A 20,488-nucleotide genomic window follows, 5' to 3' on the forward strand; every position below is an offset into this window, starting at 1 on the left:
AGATGTATCCTGCAGTATTTAAAGGTAACGAGACCTTGGAGAAAACAGAAGGCCTTATTTGTCTCATACCAGGTGGCAAAAAAGGGCCTTAAAGCCTCTAAACAGACTATAGCTAGATGGGTGAGAGAGGCCATTATGCTAGAGAATAGTAGTGCAGGCAAGGCTGTTCGAGAGGGTCTAAAAGCCCACTCCACGAGGGCCTTGGCGACGTCTGGACGGAGAGAGCAGACGCCTCCATCGACCAAATCTGTAAGGCGGCCACGTGATCCTCTGTCTACCTTTTTCAAACATTATAGGTTAGACCTTTCTGCTACCTCTGATCTGACATTCGGGCGAAGAGTGTTACAAGCAGTGATCCCTCCCTAAGAGAATACAAATCTCTGTACCTCTCTCGTGGTGCCGTCATGTATGATGGAAAAACACGGGTATTACATAGTGTTTTTTCATGAGACATGACTGCACCCTTATATTCCCTCCCTATTGATCACATCATTAGTTGGGTGCATTATTAGCATTATACACTCCCTTGGGTGTTGGAAGTTTGGTAGTGTAAAGGATTTATATTTATATGTACACTGACCGGCGGAGTTCCTCTCCTGCTCTGTAAAACAACTGATGCGGAGAGAGGAGCCGCCCCTTTTATCTTGAAGGTTTCCTGTCCTTGTTGGGCAGATCCCCTTTCTCGTGGTGCCGTCATGTCTCATGAAAAAACACTTTACTAGGTATGTAATACCCGTGTTTTTCACACAATGTATTTCAGCCCCCAATTTTGCAATTTCACAAGGTAAATAGGAGAAACTGCAGCATACAATTTTGTTGTCCAATTTCTCCTGAGTACACGGATACCCAATATGTGGAGGAAAACTGCTGTTTTTGCACACGGAGGGTTCAGAATGGAAGATCCGTCATTTGTCTTTTTAAATGCAAAATTTGCTGGAATGATTAACGGATGTCATGTCGAGTTTGGAGAGGCCTTGATGTGCCTAAACAGTGGAACCACCCCACAAGTGACCTCCTTTTGGAAACTATACCCCTCAGTGAACTTGCCTAAAGGTGTTGTGAGCACCTTCAACCCCCAAGTGCTTCACAGAAGTTAACCCTGCTATTCTGTTCGTTACCACTATACACTTGTTATGTTCCGGTCATTTTTGACCGAACCTAATAAAGTCTTGATTTTTAGCTAATTTAAGTGTTGTAATTGAATAATTTTTGCAATATTATAGTGTATGTGAACTTGGTTGTTTATAAACAAATGAAAAATGGAAAGAAAAACTTTTATTTATTTTTTTTTGAGTCAAAACATTTAACATGGCTTTATTGGAATATTTATGCATATTGCATATTTAACGATGATCCTTCAGAACTGTTGTCTGTATATGTCCTCTCTGCTCTCTCCAGTTGGACTGAAAATGAAACTGGATAGACTTCTATGGCAATTGTCTACTGATGAGATTATATAAAACACCCCCCACCCTTTAGGATAAGAGCTCAGAGTAAAGTATTAGTACTCTTTCAGGTCAGCATTTCACAGAAATTAGATCAAGGAACACAAGTAAAAAAAGAGAATATGTTCATTTACAATATGAAATGTTGAAAACTGAATTGAACTATTTTACATGAACAGCAGGGTAAAAATATCTGGCACATAACTATACTGGAAGGTAATCCATCAGCAGTATTGTAATGAGAAAATGTATGTATGTGTAAATCTGCATGGACCAAAAGGACCTAAATAAATTGATAAATAGTAGTAGATGTAATATATAGTCCAAAATGAGATTATAGCTCCTTTATTTTACTCATAAAATGGCTGGAGATCACTATAAAAGTCTATCGGTCATTTTTGACCGAACACTACGTGTATAAAAAAATCGTGGAGCAAAAAGGTTTTTTTTTTTTTTTCTTTATAGGTGTAATTTTGAGTAAAATGTAAATTGTTCTTTTAGTCTACAAACTTCTGACATGTCTCCAAATTTCCAAGCAATAAATTTTGTTTCTTTTTCTGAAAAGGAGAAATGGTCAAAATTTAAAAAAAAACAAAAAAAAGTTCTTTCAGACCTCAAATAATGCTAAGAAAACAAGTTCATTATCATTTAGAAACAACAATACTAATGTTTTAACTCCAGGGAGAGTTCAGAAATCAATATTTTGTGGAATAACCATGATTTTTAATCACAGCTTTCATGCGTCTTGGCATGCTTTCCACCAGTCTTTTACACTGCTTCTGTCTCAAAACTTTAAGCAGTTTTCTTTGTTTGATGGCTTGTGACTGAGTGTCCATCAACCTCTTGATTACATTCCAGAAGTTTTCAATGGGGTTCAGGTCTGGATAATGGGCTGCCCAAGACAGGGGTTTTGATGTGGTGATCTCTTAATTTTTGTCCTTAAGTTGTATTTTTGGTTTTGCATTTTCATTTTTTGCTCCCCTTCTTCCCAGAGCCATAAGTTTTTTTTGTTGTTTGGTCAAAATGGCCATGTGAGGGCTTGTCTTTTGCGGGACGAGTTGTATTTTTGAACGACACCATTGGTTTCACCATGTTGTGTAAGAGAAAACGGGAAAAAAATTCAAAGCTCGGTAAAATTGCAAGAAAGTGCAATCCCACACTTGTTTTTTTTTGGCTTTTTTTACTAGGTCCTCTAAATGCTAATGCTGACCTGCTTATATGATTCTCCAGATCATTACGAGCTCATAGACCCCAAACATGTCTAGGTTCTTTTTTTATCTAAGTGATGAAAAAAAAGTCCAAACCTTGCAAAAAAAAAAAAAAAATTGCCATTTTCCAAGATCCTTAGCGTCTTCATTTTTCGTGATCTCTGGTTAGGTGAGGGTTTATTTTTTGCATGCCGATCTGATGTTTTTATTGATATCATTTCGGTCCAGATACGATCTTTTGAACGCCTGTTATTGCGTTTTATTGCAATGTTGCAGCGACCAAAAAAAGTAATTCTGGCGTTTCGATCCTTTTTTCTCGCTACACCGTTTACTAATTTGATTAATTCTTTTTTTTATATTTATAGGGCGATTTTGAACGCGATGATACCAAATGTGTGTATATTTGATTTTTTTTTTAAATTGTTTCATTTTGAAAGGGGGGTGATTTTGAACTCTTTTATATTTTTTATTTTTTTTAAAATATTTTTAAAGGGAACCTGTCACCTGTTTTGGCCGCTATAAGATGCGGCCTCTGCCTTTCAGGGCTTATCTACAGCATTCTATAATGCTGTGACAAGCCCCCGATCCGACCTGAAAGATAAGAAAAATAAGTTTTATTATTACTCACCTGGGAGGGGGAGGGCGGCGGTCTGGTGCGGTTCGGTCCGATGGGTGTCGCAGGTCGGGGTGCGGTGCCTCTCATCTTCTTGCGATGCTGCCCTCCTGTTGCTTCATGCCTCCCTGGCATTGCACTTCTGCGCAGGCGTACTTGTCTGCCCTGTTGAAGTTCCAGCACTGTGCAGGCGCTGGGTCTTCTGACCTTTCCCGGTGCCTGCACACTACACAACAGGGCAGAGAAGTACGCCTGCCCTGGAGCGCGATTCTGAAGAGCGATAAAGCAAGCAGGAGGGCGGTGGCGCAAGAAGATGGGAGGACCGGACCGGCGACACCCATCAGACCGGACTGCCCCCCTGGGAGAGTATAATAAAGCTTTTATTTTTCTTATCTTGCAGGTCGTATCGGGGGCTTATCTACAGCATTATAGAATGCCGTAGATAAGCCCTAAAAGGCAGTGGCCGCATCTTATAACGGCCAAAACAGCTGACAGATTCCCTTTAAAAACTATTTTTTTTTTTTTTACTTTTGGCATGCTTCAATAGTCTCCATGGGAGACTAGGAGCTGCACTTGACCAATCTAGGGCTGCTCTATGTAGCAGAAATGCTCCCTTGCTATGAGTGCCAACCACTAGATGGTGCTCATAGCGATCCAGCATTGACAACCACAGGCGTCTTCTCCTGACCCCGGGTTGTCATGCCAACCCATCGGCATCCTGCGGTCATGTGACACGGGCGCTGATGGGAGGACGAAATGATGCAATTCCTGCGCGTGCATGTTAAATGCAGCTGTCAGAATTTGACAGCGACACTTAACATGTTAACAGCCGCGGGTGAATCACGATTCCACCCGCGGCTATTAGGGGCACATATCTGGTCAGATCAGCTGTCATGTCCCGGAAAAGGTGCGGGCTCATCGCCGGAGCCCGCACCAAACAGGAGGATGCGTCCAATGACAGACTATGCCCGTCATTGGACATTAAGGGCTTAAATCAAGAATATATAAAAGCATTTAAAAAATGGTGATATACTGCAGAATGAAACGACTGGTATTTAAATAAAGGTACACACTACATGAAATGTTCAATACATTACAAATAGATTGATCCAAGTGGAGAACAGACATTCATATATACATCATTATCTCTGTTTACTAAAAAACAATACAATATTGCCACCTAGTGGTGCTTGACAGGTATATATATTTCTCAATATAAAGGATCTATATAGATGTGTACACACATGTACCAGTATATTGGAAAATGTATGATTTAATGCATATAATAGCATCTTCAGAAAGCACTTTCCCTATCAGCGAAACGTGCGTTAGAGGGTTCAGGCTTGTAATTATGCTCTACATACAATATTACAGATTAGCTAAAGCTGAAAATGAACTGAGGCTTGCAAGAGATGTCAAAAGCAATAATAAAGGATTTTGGGGATATGTCAAAAGTAAAAGAAAAGTCAAAGATGCTATAGGATTTTTACAGGATGAAAATGATGAAATGGTAAGACAGGATGTTGAGAAGGCTGAACTTTTAAATTCCTATTTTGCATCTGTTTTCTCTCAGAAAGGAAATGCAACATCAGCTGTTATTCACTGTCCTATTAAGGGAATAGAAGAATCCAGGATATCTATAAACAGAAAGATAGTGAGGAAACACTTAGCTAACCTAAATGAATTCAAGTCTCCAGGTCCAGATGAATTACACCCCAGAGTACTGAAGGAGATAGCAGAAGAAATTTTTGAACCCCTCTCCATAATCTTTGAAAATTCTTGGAGAACAGGAGAAGTGCCAGAAGACTGGAGAAGAGCAAATGTTGTTCCTATCTTCAAAAAGGGGAAGAAGGTGGACCCAGGCAACTATAGGCCGGTGAGTCTGACTTCTATACCGGGAAAGATCTTTGAACAAATTATTAAACAACATGTATGTCAATACCTGGATAAGAATGAAGTGATTAAACAGAGTCAGCATGGGTTTGTAACTAATAAGTCATGTCAGACTAACTTAATTTCCTTCTATGACGGTATCACTGATTGGGTGGATCAAGGAAATGCTGTAGATATAGTATATCTTGACTTCAGCAAAGCATTTGACAAAGTCTCTCATACAATCCTTATTGAAAAAATGACTAAGTATGGAATGGACAAGGCAACTGTTAGGTGGATTCATAACTGGCTTAGTGATCGGACCCAAAGAGTGGTCGTAAATGGCTGCACATCCAGTTGGAAGAATGTCTCAAGTGGGGTACCACAGGGCTCTGTCCTGGGCCCTGTATTGTTCAACATCTTTATCAACGATTTAGATGAAGGAATTGAGGGTAAACTGATTAAATTTGCTGATGACACAAAGCTAGGAGGGATAGCTAATACTAGAGAAGAGAGAGAGAGGATTTAAATAAACTGGAGAAGTGGGCAGCAACTAACAGAATGGTTTTTAACAGGGAGAAATGCAAAGTACTACATCTGGGCAATAAAAATGAAAAAAGCATATATAGAATGGGAGGAATAGGGCTAAGTGACAGCACATGTGAAAAAGACTTGGGTATACTAATAGATCACAGACTGAATATGAGTCAACAGTGTGATGCAGCAGCAAAAAAGGCAAATGCAATTCTAGGATGTATTAACAGAAGCATACAGTCTAGATCACGTGAAGTCATTATTTCCCTCTACTCCTCTTTGGTCAGACCTCATCTGGAATATTGTGTCCAGTTTTGGGCACCACATTTTAAAAAAGACATCAACAAACTGGAGCAAGTTCAGAAAAGAGCGACCAGAATGGTGACCGGTCTGCAAACCCTGTCTTATGAGGAAAGGTTGCAGGATTTGGGAATGTTTAGTTTGCAAAAGAGAAGACTGAGAGGAGACTTAATAGCTGTCTACAAATATCTAAAGGGCTGTCACATTGTAGAAGGATCAACTTTATTCTCATTTGCACAAGGAAAGACTAGAAGCAATGGGATGAAACTGAATGGGAGGAGACACAGATTAGATATTAGAAAAAACTTTTTGACAGTTAGAGTGATCAATGAGTGGAACAGGCTGCCACGAGAAGTGGTGAGTTCTCCTTCAATGGAAGTCTTCAAACAGAGGCTGGACAGACATCTGACTGGGATGATTTAGTGAATCCTGCTTTGAGCAGGGGGTTGGACCAGATGGCCCAGGAGGTCCCTTCCAACTCTACGATTCTATGATTCTATGAATTTGTTTTGTGAAATGTTTTATATATTTATATGGATTAAATCATAAATTGTCCAGTGTGTGTATTGAGTAATATATACCTTTCATTTAACATAATCATCATCATTATATTTGATAATGATGTCTGCATGTTGGTTCTCCACATGGATCAACCTATTTTTAATGTATTGAGCATTTCATATAGTGTGTACCTTTCTAGTTGTACCAGTCTTTGAATTTTGCAATATACAATTATTATTTATATAACACCATTAATTCCATGGTGATGTACAGTAAATTAGACTTGGTTACATCAAAATACAAATATCACTTACAATAAACAAACTAACAATGACAGACTGGTACAGAGGGACCCTGCTCTTGCGGGCTTACACTCTACAGCAGGGGTCCCCAACCGCCGGTCCGCGGCCCAGCACCGGGCCGTTGCAGTGCCCTTGCCGGTCCGCGGACACAAGGGGAGCCGGGGGGCGGTGCAGCAGCTGATACTCACCCTGCATCCCGCGGCGGCTTCATCCCGCGGCGGCTTCATCCAGCGCTGAGCGGTCACGTGCTACCGCTCATTTAAGGTCATGAATATGGACGCCACTCATCTCCCATAGGCGTGGCGTCCATATTCATGGACCTTAATGAGCGGTATCACGTGACCGCTCCGCACAGGAAGAAGCTGAAGCGCCGCGAGATGCAGGGACGTGCAGCGACGGGAAGGAAGTTCAGCGACGTGAGGGTAAGTATGATGGGGAGGATGGGGGAGCCGAGCGGAGCCATAAGGGAGGGAGAGAGAGTGGGAGCGGAGCCATATACACAGGGGAGGGAGAATGGGAGCGGAGCCATATATACAGGGGAGGGAGAATGGGAGCGGAGCCATATATACAAGGGAGGGAGATTGGGAGTGGAGCTATATATACAGGGGAGGCAGAGTGGGAGCGGAGCTATATATACAGGGGAGGGAGAGTGGGAGCGGAGCCATATATACAAGGGAGGGAGAGTGGGAGCGGAGCCATATATACAAGGGAGGGAGAGTGGGAGTGGAGCCATATATACAAGGGAGGGAGAGTGGGAGCGGAGCCATATATACTAGGGAGGGAGAATGGGAGCGGAGCCATATATACAAGGGAGGGAGATTGGGAGTGGAGCTATATATACAAGGGAGGGAGAGTGGGAGCGGAGCCATATATACAGGGGAGGGAGAGTGGGAGCGGAGCCATATATACAGGGGAGGGAGAGTGGGAGCGGAGCCATATATACAGGGGAGGGAGAGTGGGAGCGGAGCCATATATACAAGGGAGGGAGAGTGGGAGTGGAGCCATATATACAAGGGAGGGAGAATGGGAGCGGAGCCATATATACAGGGGAGGGAGAATGGGAGCGGAGCCATATATACAAGGGAGGGAGAGTGGGAGCGGAGCCATATATACAGGGGAGGGAGAGTGGGAGTGGAGCCATATATACAAGGGAGGGAGAATGGGAGCGGAGCCATATATACAGGGGAGGGAGAGTGGGAGCGGAGCCATATATACAAGGGAGGGAGAGTGGGAGCGGAGCCATATATACAGGGGAGGGAGAGTGGGAGTGGAGCCATATATACTAGGGAGGGAGAATGGGAGCGGAGCCATATATACAGGGGAGGGAGAGTGGGAGCGGAGCCATATATACAAGGGAGGGAGAGTGGGAGCGGAGCCATATATACAGGGGAGGGAGAGTGGGAGCGGAGCCATATATACAGGGGAGGGAGAGTGGGAGCGGAGCCATATATACAAGGGAGGGAGAATGGGAGCGGAGCCATATATATAAGGGAGGGAGAGTGGGAGCGGAGCCATATATACAAGGGAGGCCGGGAGAGTGGGAGCGGAGCCATGCATACAGGATGGGACAGGGGAGCCATGTATACAGGATAGAAGAGTGGGAGCAGAGCCATGCATACAGGATGGGAGGATGGGAGCGGAGCCATGTATACAGGATGGGAGAGTGGGAGCAGAGCCATGTATACAGGATGGGACAGGGGAGCCATGCATACAACAGGGGGAGCCACACAGAGCTGGACGGGGGGGACCACACATACATTTTCTGATGATTAGAAAATAATCAGCATGTACAGTACTCCAGTACAATTTTTCTTAAGTGCTCAATGCTCCATTTCCTTGTAGGTTCCAATCATCATTAGCAGTGACGGTCATCAGTAGAAGTAGCCCAGTGCTCCCACTGAAACAGAGAAACAAGCCAGGTGCTCACACTCATTCAAAACCTATGGTGAGTTGAGTCACATTAAAAATGTTATAATTAAATGATAAATATGCACTGCTAAACTACAACCGCGTCCATAGCCCCGCCCCCTTATGACCAAAGCCCCGCCCCTGTCACACCTCCATCCCCGCCCTTCCGGGCCATGGAAGAATGGTCTTGGTTCAAGCCGGTCCCTGGTGCAAAAAAGGTTGGGGACCACTGCTCTACAGGATGATGGGGAAGGAGACAGTAGGTCGGGGGGGTTGCAGTAGCTCCGATGGTGTTGAGGTGGCTGGGTGATCATTACAGGTTGTAAGCTTTTTTTGAAGAGATGGGTTTTCAGGTTCCGTCTAAAGGATCCAAATGTGGTGGATAACCGGATGTGTTGGGGCACAGAATTTCAGAGGATGGGGGATATTCAGGAGAAATCTTGGAGGTAATTGGGTGAGGAGCGAATAAGCGTGGAAGAGAGAAGGAGGTCTTGGGTGGACCGGATGTTACGAGAGGGAAGATATTGAGAGATTAGTTCGGAAATATACAGAGGAGAAAGGTTATGGATGGCTTTGTAGGTCCGTGTTAGTAGTTTAAACTGGATTCGCTGGGAAATTGGGAGCCAGTGAAGGGATTTGCAAAGAGGAGAAACAGGAGTGTAGCAGGGGAGACAGATTAGTCTGGTGTCAGATTTCAGGACGGACTGGAGGAGTGCGAGAGTGTTAGAAGGTAGGCCACAGAGGAGGATAATGCAGTAGTCGAGGTGGTGAGATGTTTAGAGCATGCACAAGCATTTTGGTAGAGTGTTGAGGAAAGGACAGATTCTGGAATCATTTTTGAGCTGGAGGCGACAGGAGGTGGCGAGAGCTTGGATGTGCAGTTTGAAGGACAGAGCAGAGTCGAGGACTACTCCGAGGCAGCGGATTTCCCAGACGGGGAAAGTGTGATTTCTTTTATTGTGACAGATCAGGTAAGAAAGGTATGCCAGATGGAGGAAAGATCATTAGTTAAGATTTGTCCACACTGAGCTTGAGGAAGCGAGAGGAGGAGGATATAGCTGATAGACACTCTGGGATTCTGGACAGCAGAGAGTTGACATCTGGGCCAGAAAGGTAGATCTGAGTGTCTAGCGGAGGTGAGAACCGATGTAAATGCAAGTGTTGCTTGTTTGAATGAGGTGAAGTCGTCTTGCGAATGTGTTTTCTTCCAACGCCGCTCTGCAATTCTGGATACTTGCCAAAGCTTTTTAGTGATGTTATAGTGCCAGGGTTGTCTATTGATTCGTCGCACTCTGCGATGCATGACAGGGTTGACGGAGTCGATGGCTGATGAAAGAGTGGCATTGTAGAAATTAGTGGCAGTGTCTGTGTTATGGAGGACAGTGGTAGAATAGAGTCAGAGATGTGCGAGGTTTCTGCAGGGGTGCACCTTTTGCCTCCTATAGCCGTCGTATTACAGAATGCAATGAGGAGGCTGGCCACTTGATCTTTATCATATCAGTTGTGTTGGGAACATGATTTGGTGGCACTTATTACCATACTTTGCGGACTAAGATGCGCCAGACCTCAACTTTTTTTTTTTAATAGGTTGGAGCATCTTATGGTCCGATTTTACGGTAGCTTATGGGTTGGGGGTGGGGTGCGGCTGCCGTGGAACGGGATCTCAGGAAACAGGGTTGCTGCCTCAGGAGGACTGCAGCGGCAGGAGCGAGGCAATGCTGCAGGCCCTGAGTTATGAGGAGGGGGGAGTCCTGGCGGTGCAAGTCTGCGGGCCCTGGACTTTCTTAAAATGTCGACCATGAGCGTAGTCCCCTTCCCATTGATTTTCATATTGCGAATTCCAGTAAAATGGGCAGCACGGTGGCTCAGTGGTTAGCACTGCAGCCTTGCAGCACTGGAGTCCTGGGTTCGAATCCCACCAAGGACAACATCCGCAAGGAGTTTGTATGTTCTCCCCGTGTTTGCGTGGGTTTCCTCCAGGTACTCCGGTTTCCTCCCACATTCAAAAGACATACTGATAGGGAATTTAGATTGTGAGCCCCATCGGGGACAGTGATGATGATGTGTGCAAACTGTAAAGCGCTGCGGAAAATGATAGCGCTATATAAAAAGAAAGATTATTATGAAAAAATGGCCGCCAGAGACGGTGCATTCGCAGATTCAGATCTCTGGACATGAGGTCTCGGCTCCCGAGAGCTCAATCTGTGCATGAGCTGCTTTCGGCTGCCATTTTCCTGGAGCCCACTATAGGGAAATCAATGGGAAGGGGACCCCACTCAACGCTGACGTTTTATGAAAGCTCAGGGCCCACAGCCTTATACTGCCACTTAACCCCTCCCAGCACAAGGTTCATAAAATCTCCACACTCTTGCCGCTGGCCTCATGCAGCAATGACCCATTTCCACCACAGCCGGTAAGTTGCATTCTGTTTAATGCATCTTATAATGTGAAAAATACATCCTGCTCTTGTTATTGCAGCTTTCCTCAGACTGCACAGCTCCCCGTCCATAAAATGGCTGCTAGTGGAAGAAAATGTGACCAGATTTGCTGGAGACTGACAAATATCATCTAACTTTTTTTTGTTTGTTTGCTTTACATTTTTACCTAGTTCCTCAGTTTTTTACTTTGATTACTCTCATACTACGCAATACTTTAAACAATATTTTTAAGCTTTGAGTTTACTGTAAATTAAGCAGTTAAGCTGCAGATAAGTTGTACATCTCGCGTTCGCCTTGCATTGAAGTCCGTGGTAAATTTTGTGTGTGACTTGTGACCATTAACAGAACAGCTTTGGATACATGTTCGACTCTGCGTTGCAGGTGAGAATGGGACCCCATAGGAAGTAATTACATTTAATGTTGCAGTGTGTCGCTGTGATATCAGTGTTGTGCAACACGTCTCCATGTAGCTTAGCCTTACACTGGCAGGGCCTTACACGCCATGTATTGGCCTTGGGTTGCCATGGCGACTAACGGAACCCACAATCTGACTTGATAGAATTAAAGAGACTGCCCTCTCCCTCTGTTATTTAGATGCTGCTGTCTCAGCTGACATTGCGGAGTGTCAGCTTTAATATGTAGCTGACACCTGCTGCATTTTCGCTCATTGGGGGGCTCTACATACTTAGGCTGGTTTCACACTTGCATTGGGCAGGGCTGCGTACTTCCTCCGTTAAGCCCCGCCCACTGCTGTACCTCTTCCATTCAGCTCCGCCTACGTCTGCCTGCCTCCTGCATACCTATCTTTAACATTGGGTACGCAGGCCATGCGGATGTATGCGAATGCCTCCGCTTGCGTTGTGTTGACGCTGCGCAGACCGCGACAAATTACAACATGTTGCGTTCTACGCAGTTCGGCGCAGCGTCAAAACGACGCAAACGGAGGCGTCCGCAGGCCTGTGTACCCAATGTTAAAGATGCAGGACGTAGGCAGAGCTGAATGGAAGAGGTGCGGCAGTGGGTGGGGCTTAACGGAGGAAGTACACAGCCCTCCATAGCTCTGCCCAATGCAAGTGTGAAACCAGCCTTAATCTTCAGTGCCTTAGGATTAAGGCCCCTTAAAGAGGTTTTACCAAAAAGTTAATTTTAAAGTGGATTTCGATCGATAGATCTTTGAATAATCATAATACCGTATCTACTTGTGTATAAGCCGACCCAAGTATAAGCTGAGGCACCTAATTTTGCCACGAAAAACTGGGAAAACTTATTGACTCGAGTATATCCCCATCCTTGTCTGCATGGCTCCTTATCCCTATCCTTGTATGCATGGTTACTCATTCCTCACCATGTATGCATGGTTCATCATCCCTTTCCTTGTATGTGTGACCCCCATGAGAAAAGCATGAAGAAAAAAAAACATACTGCTTCCCTTCCTTGCGCGCCTTTGTAGCCTCTTCCAGTGCCAGCAGCCCCTGCGGCCGAGCGATCACGTGTCCTTGCTCATTAAGGGAATAAATATTCACCTCTCCACGCCTATGGGAGAGAGGTGAATATTCATGACCTTAATGAGTGTGCCCCCGTGGCTACAGCTGTAACTGTGTATGCTATAAGAGAAATTAATACTCATTGCCAGTGCAGTGAATATTCCTTTCTCTGTAGCAGCAGGCACAGTTGCAACCGCTGCCTCCTGTGAACCTCTGCTCTGCCGCTCCCCCTCCCCTGTCGTCTTCTGTCACAATTACTTGTGTATAAGCCAAGGAGGGCGTTTTCAGCACAAAAAAGTGCTGAAAACCTCGACTTATACACGAGTATACAACCCCTGGCACAAATTGTGGAATCGCCGGCCTTGGCGGATGTTCATTTATTTGTTTAATTTTGTAGAAAAACAGCAGATCACAGACATGGCACAAAACTAAAGTCATTTCAAATGGCAACTTTCTGGCATTAAGAAACACTAAAAGAAATCAAGAACAAAAATGCGGTAGTCGGTAATGGTTACTCTTTTAAACCAAGCATAGGGAAAAAATTATGGAATCGCGCAATTCTGAGGGAAAAAATTATGGAATCATGAAAAACAAACCAACAAAAAAAACACTCCAACACATCACTAGTATTTTGTTGCACCACCTCTGGCTTTTTATAACAGCTTGCAGTCTCTGAGGCATGCACTTAATGAGTGTCAAACAGTACTCTTCATCCATCTGGCTCCAACTTTCTCTGATTGCTGTTGCCAGATCAGCTTTGCAGGTTGGAGCCTTGTCATGGACCATTTTCTTGAACTTCCACCAAAGATTTTCAATTGGATTGAGATCCGGACTATTTGCAGGCCATGACATTGACCTTATGTGTCTTTTTTTCAAGGAATGTTTTCACAGTTTTTGCTCTATGGCAGGATGCATTATCATCTTGAAAAATGATTTCATCATCCCCAAACATCCTTTCAATTGATGGGATCAGAAAAGTGTCCAAAATATCAACATAAACTTGTGTATTTATTGAAGATGTAATGACAGCCATCTCCCCAGTGCTTTTACCTGACATGCAGCCCCATATCATCAATAACTGTGGAAATTTGCATGTTCTCTTCTGGCTGTCATCTTTATAAATCTCATTGGAACGGCTCCAAGCAAAAGTTCCAGCATCATCACCTTGCCCAATGCAGATTCGCGATTCATCACTGAATATGACTTTCATCCAGTCACCCACAGTCCACAATTGCTTTTCCTCAGCCCAATGTAACCTTGTTTTTTTCTGTTTAGGTGTTAATGATGGCTTTCATTTAGTTTTCCTGTATGTAAATCCCATTTCCTTTAGGTGGTTTCTTACAGTTCGGTCACGGACGTTGACTCCAATTTCCTCCCATTCGTTCCTCGTTTGTTTTGCATTTCCTGTTTTGGAGACATATTGCTTTAAGTTTCCAGTCTTGACGCTTTGATGTCTTCCTTGGTATACCAGTATGTTTGCTTTTAACAACCTTCCCATGTTTGTATTTGGTCCAGATTTTAGACACAGCTGACTGTGAACAACCAACATCTTTTGTAACATTGCGTGATGATTTAACCTCTTTTAAGAGTTTGATAATCCTCTCGTTTGTTTCAATTGACATCTCTCGTGTTGGAGCCATGATTCATGTCAGTCCACTTGGTGCAACAGCTCTCCAAGGTGTGCTCACTCCTTTTTAGATGCAGATTAACGAGCAGATCTAATTTGATGCAGGTGTTGGTTTTTGAAATGAAAATTTACAGGGTGATTTCTATAATTTTTTCCTCACAATTGAGTGACTCCATAATTTTTTCCCTATGCTTGGTTTAAAAAAATAACCATTACTGACTACCACACTTTTTGTTCTTGATTTCTTTTAGTGTTTCTTAAAGCCAGAAAGTTGCCATTTGAATTGACTTTTGTTTTGTGCCATGTCTGTGATCTGCTTTTTTACTACAAAATTAAACAACTGAATGAACATCCTCCAAGGCTGGTGATTCCATAATTTTTGCCAGGGGTTGTATACGGTAATAATTTCCACAATTGGATGGGTTATCGCAGCACAAGAACATTTCTTTTAAACACATCCAATTGTGGATATTGTTATTCCAAGACGTATTAATTAACATGAACTTTGTTCGTGGGAAAACCTGCTGTAAAAAGGGGTTAATATAATATACTTTTTAGTTTTACATGAATTTGTGTTTTTAATTCTTGCTTCTGGTATGGTAGGTTTGGAAAAGCAGACAGGAGTACCGATAGCGTTCCTAATATAGGGAAAAATATCCTGTTAAACAAAACTCTTAATAATAAAAGCTGCAGTTATCTCGTGTATCAGCTCACCAAGTAATTCTAGCAGCAACAAACAATCCATAGCACTGTTACCAAGATTTTGTCCTTCGGACCATTTTGAGTGGTCCTGATAGATTTTTTTCATGCTGATTTCAGCAATTACTTCAGATTTTTCCTATCACATAAAGGCGATTCCATGGTAACTTACGTTACATTCACAAGCCAAAAACTGAGTTAATGGCTACAGACTGTTCTTTGAAGGCAGGCACAAAAATGAGTGAATGTATATTGTACATTAAACTATTCTCAATAGATTTCAACACAGTTTGATTATTCAACAATACAAATTAAATACAAAATATGGTGTTATTACTTGGTAACTTACGTTACACAAAAAGGAAAGGCAATTGTCCATATCATGAGACTGCCAAAATTTTTTGTTCTGGTAAACAGGGGAGAAGCACTCTTTTTATTGTATTAAAACACCATATTCTAAGCAACTTTAACAAATTTATTTTAACCTCTCAAGTTAAATGCAACAGTTTTTATTACAAGAAATGTAGGTAACTTACGTTACAAAACAAAGAATTTGTTCAACTTTGTCAGTGTTCATATTTGAGAAGGCAAACTGACTTTATTTAGACAAAACATAGGCTGCATGTGAATTCATTGGTGTGAACTACATATGTAGACTAAAATTTAGTATAAAAATATAATCCATCAATATTCATACTTCAGTTGTCAACATTTTTGCAGAGTGGAAATTTTGACTACAAAATATGACCGTTGATCAATTACATAACGTAGACTAAATTTTAATCTAGGCCTACATATGTGGTCCAGTCCAATGATTTCAGACACAGCTAATGAAGAACTCGCTGCTCATTTAACTTCCTGGCTAATAAAAAATTCCCAAATGTCCCTAGAACCCATTTTCAGGGGAGGATCAACCTTTCTTAAAATTTGACAGACCTCATAATAAATTTCATCATCTTTAGATGGTCATTTCCAGGTATTTTTGTTGAGGAGAGCCTTAAGGTACTGTCACACTTAGCGATGTACCAGCGATCCCGACCAGCGATATGACGCGGTCAGGATCGCTGGTACATCGCTAAGTGGTCGCTAGTGAGCTGCCACATAGGCAGATCTCACTAGCGACATCGCTGGGGACGGGGATCGCTACTTACCTGTCACACCAGGCGATCCTGCGTCCTCCCGCCCGCGTCCACGCGTCGCTCGTCCTCACAGCAGGAAGCGTCACAGGAAGCTGACGACGAGAAACAGTCCTGAACGTTCTCGCGCGATCAGCGATAACCAGCGGGGGAGCCGGTCGCTGGTAAGTATCAGACACAGAGATATCGCTAGCAATATCGCTATAACGTCACTAGTTATAGCGATATTGCTAGCGATATCTCTTAGTGTGACATGCCCTTTAAGATCAAATACTTAATTAACCTCAAGATATAAGAGATTGAGAGGAACTACCCAAAAAGTGTATTATCTCACCTTACATGAGCTTTTTCAGATCAAAGTGTGACACTAAAGATGGCTGCCATTTCCTGTTTTTCACCACACACCATGTGCTCATGGATCTGGAATTTCCTGTCTTCACACACCACGTGCTCCATGGATCCACGCACGACGACGCCCACTCTGATGACCTCATGGACCAACCCAGCCTGATGACCTCATGGATCTGCCCACGGACTAGCTCACTGCCCAACCCACTAACCAATGGAATACATCCGAACACTCCCATTTTAGAGTTAACCAAGCCCCCTCACAGGGGATATATGAACCTATGTTTGAGTCAATAAAGCTCTCTCTTGGAGCTGTGCCATAGATTTATCATAGAGGTTACATCCGACTGTGTGGTGCGATTCTTTTAGTGCGCACTGATCAATACCCTTTGGGCCAGGAGCAGGCAACTAGTGAACATTTCTTATTATTCAACCTAACATTTTTATTCTTGCCATAGAGTTCCATCGTCTTCACTTTCATCTCATTGCGTGCCACCTCAGTAACCACTCCATGATACTTTCTGCCATCATACATTACTTCAACCCAGTCATCAACTTTGTATTCAATATCAGGTTACTTGCAGTTATTAGCATTGTAATAGACCATGGTTTTAGTGGTTCTAAAGCCAATCAATTTGCCTGCAAAATACCCTATGGAATGAAATTTGGAAATTCCTTTAACAGGCTTTGCATTGCTTACCAACTGTTTTAAATCCAGAGCCAAATTTTTGTAATCCCAGTGTAGCTTATGTCTAGGACCTCTACATTCTTCAGTTCATTTGCAGCTTTGAAATTGAATTGAAAGGCAGGTAAATTACATTGAAAATCTGAAGTAACTTGCGTTACAAAGCTGATGATAACTTGCGTTACAATAATTTACTTCATACAGAAACTGAAACTTTTAGCAGCAACATGAAACTTAGTGAATAGTTAATACATTATGCAATATAAGAACTTTGAAAGTTACAACTTAATTTATGCTTAGTTCTCAATCCTACAAAACCTTTTTATCTTTTTGGTAGCTTACGTTACTGACAATGTCTACAATGGATATGTGCAAAATTTAAGGTGAACAATAATCTTACAGAACCAAAGATATTATAGTATTTTGGTTTCCTAACAATACTTTTATATTTACTGAACTTAAGTTATGCATGTTGCTAGTTAATAGTAATCCACTTACCAATATAGCCTGTTACTGTATGATTCCAGTATGAACAGTAGGTGTTCACATGCAACCCTCTGCCATCTTGGAAATATATGGAATTTGAAAGAAAGTGTTGCAACCGTATGCCTTGTGAAATGAAGTACCAACTTACAAAAAATTAACTATTTCCAAAATATTTGAAAATTTTGAAAATATTCCTTCTCAGCATGGAATCGGCCATAATGTTTGAGAAATGATATGAAAAATTATATTCTGTTATAATTCTAAAACCTCATGTGAACGTTTTCTGAAACAGTATATTCTCAATTTTCCACTGAAAAACCATAAATCGCTGATCTACACATAGGCAAGCCCTTATTATGCGAATTCTGCGCAGGCGCAGTGAATCATTTGGCTGACCAGCTACAGAGCATACCACATCTCCTGGGCAGGGAAGGAATCAAAAGACAATACTGACATACTTAGAGCATGGCTGAATGGATCAAGACCTCCAATGCCATTCGCTGTCGCAATGATATGGAGAGAGCAGAGAGATCATGTAACAAATTGCTACTTCTGCCTTACAAATGTAACAGGATATTCAGCAAAGAACAAGAAATCAATAGAACATCCTAATCTTCCTCCTTCAGCCATAAGACCAGTGCCAAACGATGAAAATCTTCGTGTTTCAAAGCCGCCCAAAGTATGGACAATGGAAGACGACGAAGATGAACTAACAATGTCAGTGGAAAATGAAACTGCTGCAGACCCAGACCTTGAGACTTCTACATCTAATCCACATCTGTTCAGTCAAGCTGATCTGAGCGACGTGGTCAGAGATTTGAAATTGTCAAAGAGGCAGGCAGAATTATTGGAATCAAGGCTACAAGAATGGAATCTCTTATTACCAGGAACAAGAGTTTCTGTTTTTCGCAGTCGTCAAGAAGACCTTAATCAATTTTTCAACCATGTTGACAGTTTAACCTTTTGCAACGAAGACTTGGGGTTGTTTGGTACTCTTGGATGCGAACATGACCCGAGGGAATGGCGACTATTCGTTGACTTGTCAGTTTTAAGTCTGAAGGCTGTTCTTCTACACAACAGAAATATCTATCCTTCTTTACCTATTGGACATGCCGTACACATGAAAGAAGCGTATGACAATATGGAGTTACTGTTGACTCAAATTAATTCTAGAAATTATAACTGGAACATATGTGGTAATCTAAAAGTTGTTGCACTTCTAGGACTGGAGCTTGGATGTGCCAAGTATTATTGTTTCATTTGTGAGTGGTTCAGTCGTGCACGAGAAATGCACTATTTCAGAAAGGACTGGCCACTCTGCAAAAACCTGGTTGCTGGACAGAAGAATTTTAAACATAATTCTCTCGTTGATCCAGCGAAGATATTTCTCCCTCCTTTGCATATTAAACGTTGGCTTATGAAGAGTTTTGTCAAAGCAATGGACAAAGAATCAGAAGCCTTTTCTTACTTGTGGCAGAAATTTCCAAGAATAAGTGATGCAAAAATTAAATAAGGTATTTTTATTGGCCCACAGATCAGAGATCTAATGAATGACAGTAGCTTGGATGGTATTTTGCAAGTTGCTGAACAAGTGGCATGGAGAGGAGAGCCTTTAAAGATGTGACCTTCAACTTCCTTGGCAACAGCAGGGCACCGAACTTTGAACAACTCGTGGACAACATGCTCACAGCATATCATTTGGTGAAATGCAATATGCCACTAAAAATGCATTTTCTACATTCTCACTTGGACTTCTTTCCAGCCAGTCTTGGTGCCGTTAGCAATGAACATTGTGAAAGATTTCACCAAAATATTGTGCTGATGGAGAAAAGGTAGCAGGGAAAGTGGAGTAAGTCCATGCTGGCTGACTATTGCTGGAATCTTATTCAAGAAGCATCTGACACGGATTATAAACGAAAGTCGTCTGCAAAACACTTTTTGAACAATTGCTTTTGCTACTGACATCGATGCTCATGTATGCAGTGTCTCGGACGTCATAATGTAAACTGTTGTTTCTTAACCCCTTACTGCCAGCTGACGGAATAGTACGTCAGCTGGCAGTATTCCCGCCTTGAGGTGGGCTCCGGCGGTGAGACTACCTCAAAGCCACAACATGTCAGCTGTTTTTAACAGGGGCGAGCGGAATCGCGATCTGCCGCTCCTATTAAGTAGTTAAATGCCGCTGTCAAACTCTGACAGCCGGCATTTAAATGCACTTCTGGACACTGGTCCGGAAATACGCGCAGTGACGACCCCGTCACATGATCGGGGGGTCATCGCAGCGTTGCCATCACAACCAAAGGTCTCCTCGAGACCTCTATGGTTGTTGATGGCAGATTGCTATGAGTGCCACCCTGTGGTCAGCGCTCATAGCAAGCCTGCAATTCTGCTGCATAGAGGTGATCTGAGCAAAGAAATCAAGCCTACGCATATTTGGTATTGTGGCGTTCAGAATCGCCTGATCTATCAATAAAAAAATAATTAAGCTGATCACTAAACGGCGTAGCGATAAAAAAAAAAAAAATATCAAGCACCAGAATTAAAAAAATTTTTGATCGCCGTGACATTGCATTAAAATGCAATAACGTGCAATCAAAAGAGCTTATGTGCACAAAAGTGGTATCATTAAAAATGTCAGCTCGTCACGCAAAAAATAAGCCCCACCTAACCCGAGATCACAAAAAATGGAGACGCTATGGGTCTCGGGAAAATTGCGCAATTTTTTTTGGAGTTTTTTTTTTCACCACTTTGATAAATGAGAACCTAGACATGTTTGGAGTTTATGAATTTGTAATGACCTGGAGAATCATAACAGCAGGTCAGTTTAGCCAAACAAAAAACTATGTGGGTTTTCTCTTTTTTTTGCAATTTCACCGCACTTGGAATTTTTTTTCTCGTTTTC

General features: G+C 42.6%; 1 protein-coding gene across 2 annotated transcripts in view; it reads left to right on the forward strand.

Annotated features, from left to right (window-relative positions):
• The window catches only part of LOC141052640 (TGF-beta receptor type-1-like), a 184,007-nt gene that overhangs the window by 71,493 nt on the left and 92,026 nt on the right, over window positions 1-20,488 (forward strand). The gene's annotated exons all lie outside the window — the stretch shown is intronic.

The sequence above is a fragment of the Dendrobates tinctorius genome, unplaced genomic scaffold, assembly GCF_039654945.1.
Source record: "Dendrobates tinctorius isolate UK_male_01 unplaced genomic scaffold, ASM3965494v1 ptg000162l, whole genome shotgun sequence".
NCBI lineage: Eukaryota > Metazoa > Chordata > Amphibia > Anura > Dendrobatidae > Dendrobates > Dendrobates tinctorius.